The following is a 9,861-nucleotide window of genomic DNA, read 5'->3' as shown; positions in this document are numbered from 1 at the left end:
CCAGGTACATGCCCTTGACCGGAATCGAACCTGGGACTTTCAGTCTGCAGGCCGACGCTCCATCCACTGAGCCAAACGAGTCAGGGCAATATTTTTAATTATTTATTCAATTTTTGTACTTGCTATAGGTCTACTTATATATTTTTTATTTCTTCTTGAGTCAGTTTTGGTAATTTGTTTCATTCTATGAATGTGTCTATTTCATGTAAGTTGCCTAATTTGTTTGCCAAAAGCTGTTTATAGTATTCCCTTATGCCTCGCAGATTTGTCCCATGGACTGAAGGCTCTGGAGCTTGATTCCAGTCAAGGGCACATACCTTGGTTGCAGGCTTGATCCCCAGCCTGGTCCGGCTGCATGTGGGAGGCAACCGATTGATGTGTCTCTTTCACATTAATGTTTCTCTCTGTGTGTCTCTCCTTTGCCCTTCCACTCGCTCTAAAAATCAATGGAAAAATATTCTTGGGTAAGGATTAATAACAACAAAAAATTTTCCCTTATAGTACTTTTCTATTTCCTATAGGGTTGTTAGTGGTATTCCTTCCTTTATTCTTTATTTTGGGAATTTTTGCTTGGTCAGAATTGCTAAAGTTTATTAATTTTGGTTTCATTGATTTTCTCTATTTTTTAAAAATATTTTCTATTTCACTGATTTTCACTCTGATCTTTAGTTTTTCTTCCTTTCCATTTACTTTGAGTTTTATTTACTGTTCTTTTTCTAGTTCTTGAGGTAGAAGCTAAGATTAATTTTAAGTATTTCTCTCTTATTTGTATTTAAAGTTATACATTTCCCTCTGTATACTGCTATAGCTGCATTCTATACATTTTTCTATGTTATGGTTTTGTTTTTATTCATCTCAAGATATTTCCTAAATTTTCTTCAGATCTCTTTTTTGACACATGGGTCATTTAGAAGTGTGTTTAATTTCCACCTATTTAGAGACTCCTATATTTATTTTTATAAGCTGGATTCTAAGAATAGTTCCATTATGGTTAAAAAACATACGTTGTATGATTTCAATTTGTATAAAGTTATTAGGGCTTATATTATGGCATTGCAATTGGTCTCCTCTGGAGAATTTTCCAAGTGTATGGAAATAATAAATTACATCCTGCTTTTGTTAGGATGAAGTGCTAATGCCTGGCTAGTGTGGCTCAGTTGGTTGGAGCATGGAAGCACCAGAAGGTGGAGGTTCAATTTCCAGTCAGGGCACACACCCAAGTTGCAGGTATGGTCCTTGGTTAGGGTATATGGGGGAGGCAGATCACTGATATTTCTCTTTCACATTGATGTTTCTCTCTCCCTCTCTCTCTCTCTCTCTCTCTCTAAAAAAAAAAAAAAGGAGTGTTAAGTCAAACTGATCGACAGTTACTAATTTTAGTAAATTTTGGTTGTTCTATCAATTACTAAAATAGACGTATTTAAATCTACAATTATGATGGTTAATTGTCTATTTGTCCTTTCAATTCTGTCATATATTCTGAGGCTCTGTTATAGTGAACATTTATACTTGTTACATATAGCTGACATGTTGACCATTTTATTATTATGAAATGTCCCACTACTTTGTCTCTAGTAAAGTTTCTTTTAACAGCTATTGTTTCTGATAGTAATATTGCCCTTCTAACTCTCCTGTGTTTGCTGTTTGCATTGTATATATTTTTCAACTTACTGTCTCTTTAAATCTAAGTTGTGACTTTGATAGGTAGCATGAATTTTGCTTTCTTATCCAGCCTGACAAGTATTAGTTATGTATTGCTGTATAACAAATAACCCTCTAACTTAGTATCATGCAACAATAACCATTTATTATCTTACTCAGTTTTTTAAGTTAGGAATTTGGTACTGGCTTTCCTGGCTCAAAATCTCTCATGAAGTTGTAGTCAACCCGTCAGTGAAGTTGGAGTGATCTAAAAGAGGGGTTGCCAAACTTTGCTGTGATGGCCAATTTTATATGTTAACGGGACTAAGGGATACCTTGATAGCTGGTGAAACATTGTTTCTGGGTGTCTGTGAGGGTGTCTTAGAAGAAATTAGCATTAGAATCAGCAGACTGAGTAAAGAAGCTCCACCCTCACCAATGTGGACAGACATGGTCCAATCCTTTGAGGCCCTGAGTAGAACAAAAAGGCAGAGGAAGGGGGGATTCTCTCTTCCTGAGTCAATTCTATTAATAATTAATTAATTAATTAATACTAGTTCTGTTTCCCTGTAGAACCCTGACTAATACACTTGTCAATTTTGAATATTATTGCAAAAAATATCTCACTGTTGTTTTATCTTGAATTTTTTGTTAATGTGCTTTTTCACATTTTAATCAGTCAATTTTATTGCTTTTATATATTCATTTCATTATTTTGGAGATTTGAGTATTCATTTGTCAGAATTCTTTGTGTGTGTGTGTATTTCTTTTTTTTCTCTTTTGAAATATGTCAGAATTCTTTATGAATGAAGGACACTAAACTCTGTCACACATGCAAGCATGTTGCACATATTTCTCCATTTCCTGTTGTCACTTGCATGTAAATATTGTTTCAATGCTGTTGGTTTTTCCGTAGTCAAATTTACCGACTTCCCCTTGCAATTTCATATGTTACCTTTATGTTTATAAAATTTTTTTCATCTCTGAGATATTTTTAGTTCTTTGTAAAATTTAAATGTTATTATTTAATCCATCCAGAATTGATACATTTTTTCAAAGTGTTAATTGAACAACTTTCTGGTTGCTGTGTCATTGATGTGAGTTGACACCTTAAGTAGACACCAAATTCTTGAACACGATGGCATGTGTTTCTGGGTCCCCTCTTCTGTGCCATTGTTCTATGTTTGTGCTGCTATAACACTATTTATTTAGATTGATGGCACATGTGAATATCCAGTAGGATAAGTTCTACTTAATAAGTTTTTCTTCAGAGACACTTTATTTTTTTTAAATAAATTTTATTGATTTTTTACAGAGAAGGGAGAGGGACAGAGAGTTAGAAACATCAATGAGAGAGATCGATCAGCTGCCTCCTGCACACCCCCCACTGGGGATGTGCCTGAAACCAAGGTACATGCCCTTGACCAGAATCGAACCCGGGACCCTTCAGTCTGCAGACCGATGCTCTATCCACTGAGCCAAACCAGTTCGGGCAACACTTTAGAATAAATGTTTCAACTCTCTTCCCCACACCCCAAATTACAATCCCATTGGGTTTTTAAAGTAACATTTTTTATTGAGATATAGTTCACACAACATGCAGTTTACCCATATAAATGTACAAGTCAATGTTTTCTAGCATATTCACTGGGTTGTGTAACCATCACTGTAATGTAATTTTTAAAATATTTTTTATTGATTTCAGAGAGGAAGGGAGATGGAGAGAGAGATAGAAACATCTATGATAGGGGAGAATCATTGATCCGCTGCCTCCACACTGGGGGTCAAACCTGCAACCCAGGCATGTGTCCTGACTGGGAATTGAACCATGACCTCCTGGTTCATAGCTTACTCACCCACTGAGCTACTCTGACCAGGCACTATAATATAAATATGTTTGGTGACTTATCCTAGTAAGTTTCACACATTTGTATAAAATGGTATGCTATATTTTGCTACGTTGTTATTGCTATAATATGCTTGGCTTTACTTCAGTCAGTTTCATGCTTTCTGATTTTACTTTTTATAATTTCCAGAATTGTTCTTTGTTTTGTTTTGTTTTTTTAAATATACATTTTATTGATTTTTTACAGAGAGGAAGGGAAAGGGATAGAGAGTTACAAACATCGATGAGAGAGAAACATTGATTAGCTGCCTCCTACACACCCCCTACTAGGGATGTGCCCGCAACCAAGGTACATGCCCTTGACCGGAATCGAACCTAGGACCCTTGAGTCCGCAGGCCGATGCTCTGTCCATTGAGCCAAACTGGTCAGAGCTGTTCTTTGTTTTTTGACCTTTGTTATATAGATTATATGTTCTCCTCTTTTCTTTTAAGCTCTTCCACTGACTTGGAAGTTACATGTTCTGTTCTTATTCTACTAGTAATTAAGTACAAATTTTTAAAAGCACATATTTGAACCTATAGTTATGCAATTATCGATGTTGGGAAATAAAATTATCTGTTAACCCTCCCATGTAATATGAGGGAGATAATATAATTATTCTTTCTTCCTGGTAACTATCCCAGCTTTTGTTGATATAGTTCAGAGTTTTAACGTTATTCTTTATCCCTTCTTCCCCAGTATTTGGGGCCTTTATGAGGCCACCAAAGCAGCACAGAGGAGACAAAGGCCAGGGCAGTCCAGCTGCAGAATTATCCTTTATAATAAAAGAGAAACATGTGAGCCCTGACCGGTTTGGCTCAGTTGGATAGAGCATCGGCCTGCGGACTGAAGGGTCCCAGGTTCGATTCCAGTCAAGGGCATGTACCTGGGTTGTGGGCACATCCCCAGTGGAAGATGTGCAGGAGGCGGCTGATCGATGTTTCTCTCTCCTCCACGTTTCTAACTCTCTGTCCTTCTCCCTTCCTCTCGGTAAAAAGTCAATAAAATATTTTTTTTTTTTAAATAGAGAAATGTGTAAATTGACCATCCCTTCCTTACGCTCACCAGCCAATCAGGAGAGAATGCAAATTAACCCAACAAAGATGGCGGGGTAATTTGCATACGCAGGCCACCAAATGGCCTGGGTCCTGGGAACATCCTCGGGACCCTGGCTCCTCCTAGCCTGTAGGTCCACACATAAGCCCTGAGCAGCTGAGGTCCCAGAATGCCCCCGGCCACTCTGGGCCTACTGGTGAAGGCACCCAGCAGATGTTCCTGCCCTGTGGCTTCTTGCGCTTGCCCCGGTGCCAAGCAGCGGCCTGGATCCACACCCCTCAGCCTGGCGCCCATCACGGGGTGAATAGGCCAGGCCAAGCCTCCCTGCGACTGATCATGGGGTGAACAGACCAGGCCTCCCCGCAATCAATCACGGAACTAACAGGCCAGGCCAAGCCTCCCCGCGATCCCAGGAGAAGAAGCTGCTCTGCTGACCAGCCTGCGCTATGGACCTGTTCGGGTGGGTGGCGCGGAGTCTGGGACCTCTATCCTGCAGCCACGGGAAGTCTCCCTCTCCCCAGAGTTAGGAGCACCAGCCCAGGTCCACCCAGCGCCGGGTCCTGACTGAGGGGGTGAGTTCCTGCAGGCTGGGGTTTGATCCCTAGGCATTAGCAGTAGGAGACCAGTGCCTTTGTTATTGCTGTGTGTCGGGGTTTTAATTGGACAAATGCTCAGCGGTCCTGGGCACCAGCTTAGCAAAATCTTTTAGGAGGAGAATTCTGTCTGGGTTTCCTCAAGTTCCCTCAGCGACTACTCACCGCTCTGTAAAGGCGCAGAACAAGTGAGGCCCCTTAAATAAAAATCAGAGGTCTCCAGCAACGGTGGGCCTCTCTCATCACAGTCATTTGGACTGGATGGCATTTGAGTATTTATCTAGGCACCATGACAAGGAACACACAAGCTCAAGTCATGATCTCTGCCCTTAACTGTGTAATATGCTATGATATCCGAGGCACAGGGCAAGGGAGGCCCTAAGGGTACTATGGTTTGATATCTGAGTCATTCTTTATTGTTCAATGTGATTTATTTCTGCATGCCTCAGCTTTGTAATAGTTAAATTACTAGAATAATACATCTTGCTATAAAATATTACTAGGAGAGCAAATGATCAGGTGACATTTATTGTTATTTTCTATAAATGAACACAATCTCTGGTATGCTAAAGTGATAGGTATTATAGAAATATTCAGATAGGGGGACCTACAGGCTTGATTACAAGTGAGGCTTACTATCACAACCCAAATTTATTGCTTAAAAAAAAAAAGCAGGGAGCCAACTAGAAACTGAACCAAATATATGCCCTCGAAGGGCAAATGTAAATTGGATAAGTTTTGCTATTACAAGAGCAACAAGAAAGAATTCAGAGGCAAGAATGAGAAGCACACTGCATCCACTCTAAGTTGCTGTTAAAGAAAAAGAATGATATACTATGAAAACACTTAATATGGATTGTAAAGAGATTTGTTCAAAGAGGATTTCCTAGAGTAGGTGGTATTTCAGTTAATTTTTTTTAAATGTGAAGAGGTTAGCTAGATAAGAAAAAGGTGTAGGGGTCCCGAATTGCAGAGGGTGAAGGCGGGGCTGAGGGACCCCCCACCTCCATGTATGAATTTTGTGTACCGGGCCTCTAGTTCTTTAATAATCAGTGCTCCGTATTTTTAGTAATATTTGTTCTGATTTTGAAATAATCACAAGCTTAGAGAAAAGGCCCCCAGACAGGCCCTCAGTGGACAGAGCTGGGAGATGCTGGGCTTTGGGCAGCTCCCACTCACAGCTGCGTCCCTCAGAGAATTGCCTTATCCACCGTTGTGCTCCTCCCGGGGGATAGCCCATGCCCATGACACAGGGCTCCTGGATGCAGAGGCCCGGACCCTGCCTTAGTGAGCAGCTGTCCCAGCCCCAGAGCTCCCGAGAGCATTATCTGAAGCTTCCTTCCCTCCAGATGGTCCTGTGGACTTTCCTCTGTCCAGTCCTGTTCTCCTCACTTCCTTCTGGGGATATTGCCTGAGGCCATTCCCCAATAACCCTCTGCAGGCAGCTCTTTGTTGCAGTCTGTTTCTAAGGGACTCAACCTAATACACGAGTGATATAAATATGTGTCATTTAGGTCACACTCTGGGGGCACCAGTTGACCTGAGCTGGAATACACGCTTCCAGGATAGTTAGCCAGCATCTGATCAACAAGTAGATAATTACTGCAAGGGTTCAACTGCTTATCTCTGGGAAACCACAGAGGCTTCATTAATTTTCATGATGAGTGTTAGAAATGAGTTTTCATTTGTGTATTAAGTGTCTTAATAATTAGCATAGTGTGTGTTAAAAATGGGGAATTGTTGGTGAAATTGATAGCAAGCAATATTGTCTAAAGTATCGTAGACACTGTCCACCCTTGTTTGAACAGTGTTTCCTGTTAGTGGCGCCCACGGCTTGAGCTCTAAATGGTCCTGCATTCAGTCAGTAGTGCAGAAGGATCTTGGTCCCCGATGCCAGCGAAACAGCTACCTGAATATGGACCTCAAGGAGGTGGGCAAGTTTGCCTCGAGGGCACCTTTTATGACAGGCGAGTTCAGAGCGCCTAGAAGGCTAGCCTCCTTGGACTCCGTCAGAATTACAGAACAGGCTGTGAGCCCATGTTGTCCCTGCCTGCTATCAATCATCACCAAGGACTGGTCTGTCTCTACAGTCGGCTGGTCGGGTCTCAGCTCTGACTCCCGCTGCGGGGCCTTCATTCTCCAGCACTCTGGCCTCTCAACGCACCAGGCTTAAGCCAGGTTAGTCTGTCAGGTATCAGTTCTTGTTGGAAGATATCAGTAGCTGCCAAGAACTGAAGGTAGGTTTTCTCCTCACATAACCTCACTACCAGGTAGTTTGTTGCAATAAAAACTCTTAAAAGGAATTCTGACACATATTTTTTTTAATAAACAAATGTTGCTCTGACAAGTGGTAAATAAAGGGAAAGGATCAAGGAAGTCACCTTTTTCCTTTTATGCACCATACCTCAGGGCAACTAAACGGCAGATAAAGGGAAGTGTCCCTTTATATAACACTAGAGGCCCGGTGCACGAAATTCGTGCACTAGGTGTTGGGGTTCCCTCAGCCCAGCCTGCTCCTCTCACAGTCCGGGAGGCCTCAGTGGATGTCCTACTGACGGCCACAGACTGGTAGCAGAGGCTCAGAGCAGGCTTCCCGTGTGTGTGTGTGTGTGTGTGTGTGTGTGTGTGTGTGTGTCCCCGCTGGGAGCCTGCCCCTTGCTGCATAGGAGGCTCAGAGCAGCCACTCCGTGTGTGTGTGTGTATCTGCTGGGGGCCTGCCCCCAGCCACACCGTAGAGGCTTGGAGCAGGCGCCCTCTGTGTTGATCTCTCAGGCTCCTGGCCTCCACTGCGTGTTGTTCTCTCCCTTGAGCTGTGGCCAGGGTGGGGTGCTGCCTGCAGGCCACGCTTTCCTGCTCATGGATCGCTGGATCACCTCTGAGACCTGGGGGCAGGCCCTGCTGGGTGCTGTCTGTGCAGAACTTTCCTGCTCTGGGGTCACCATGGCAACCCAGGAGCAGGCCCACCTGGGGGCTGCCTGCTGGCTGCACTTTCCTGCTCTGGGATTGCCATGGAGTCCCAGCTGGGGGCGGGGCTTAGGCGGTATGGGGCTTAGGTGGCACACGGGGGTCCCGGCTGGGGGCGCAATTGCACCGCCTAAGCCCCACTGCCCAGGGCCACACATGGGGGCCTGGATGGCGGCTTGTGCTGGCCAGCCCTGCCTGCAGTATGCAAATTAGCTGCCATCTTTGTTGGCGGTTAATTTGCATATTGCTCTGATTAGCCAATGGGAGGTATAGTGAAGGTATGGTCAATTACCATGTTTGTCTACTATTAGATAGGAATCCAGCCACTATGTGAAGATGAAACACTAGAAATAGAAGATCACCATTTTACCACACCCATCTTGACTCAGTGGGTGTAGGTGGCGATCACCTATGACTAACACCTCAAATGCAGACCAGGTGGAAAAGCCAAGCACCTCCTAGGATGTTGTCTTGTCCAAAAACTGAGCGTGCAACAGAGGAAGTATCTAGAGCTAATACTCAATGTACAGGGGTGACAGGAGACAGAAGCACATGCTACCTGCCACTAGAGGGTGCATCACCAGCCAGATCCAGACTAGGAAACTCTGGGACAAATGATCCAGGTCTTCAGCCAAAAATTGGGGGTGGGGGTCGGGGGGGGAGGCTGAAAGAAAATAACCTGATAGAGAGTGATTTTCAACCTTTTTCATCTCACGGCATACATAAACTAGTTACTGATATTCTGCTGCACATAAAAATACATTTTTTTGCCAATCTGACAAAAAAAATAATATAATTTTGATTCAGTCACATTGGATGGCTATTGTTATGTTGGCTGTTGTCATTTTTTTTTTATTTGACAAGCTAAGGGAAAAGAGGGCAGTGCCCCTGACTAAATAGTCAGGTACTGCATGTTTAACAAAATTCTTATGGCACACTGGTTGAAAATCGCTGTTACAGATTAAAAGAGATTTAAGAGATATGTCAATGGATTGCAGGAAATCTACATTATTTGGACTTTGATTCAAATAAATTACTAACAATTTTATAGCATCTGCTAGAGGCCTGGTGCACAAAATTCGTGCATGGGGGGAGGTGTCCCTCAGCCCGGCCTTCGCCCTCTCACAATCCGAGACCCCTTGGGTATGGCCCCTAGGCCTGGCCTATCAGGGCTTTCCTTCCCCTTGGCTGCTGGCAGCTGGCCCTGCCCCTGCCGCTGCCACTGCTTGCCATCTGTGCCGTGCTGCCCCCCTGCTTCCCGCTGCCACCGGTTGCCTCCCTCTGTGGGCGACAGGCATGGGTGATCACTTGGCTGGCCTGGGCCTCCCTCTGCGGGGCAATCGCTGGCTGGCCCCGCACACCAGCCACAGCATTGCTGGCTAGTGGCCTGGGCCTCCCTCTGTGGCTGCCAGCAGGGAGGCCCCACCCACCTGGCTGGGGGTGTGCGATTGATCACTGTGCAGAGGATGGCCTGGGCCACCCTCTTTGGGGCAATTGATCATGGAGCCCCCCCATCAGTTGCCCTGCAGAGAGTGACCTGGGCCTCCCTGTGTGGGGTGATCATGGGGTGATGGCAAGGCCCCCCTGACCAATTGCATCACACCTACCTTGGCTGGCCTGGCACCAGTGCGTGTGATAGGGTGGTCTAGATGGTCATTCTGCTGTTCGGTCGTTAGGTCAATTTGCATATTACACTTTTATTATTATAGAGTAGGGGCCCA

This window comes from Myotis davidii, unplaced genomic scaffold (assembly GCF_000327345.1).
Source record: "Myotis davidii unplaced genomic scaffold, ASM32734v1 scaffold1618, whole genome shotgun sequence".
Classification (NCBI taxonomy): Eukaryota; Metazoa; Chordata; class Mammalia; order Chiroptera; family Vespertilionidae; genus Myotis; species Myotis davidii.
Note: the sequence above shows the minus strand (reverse complement) of the source record.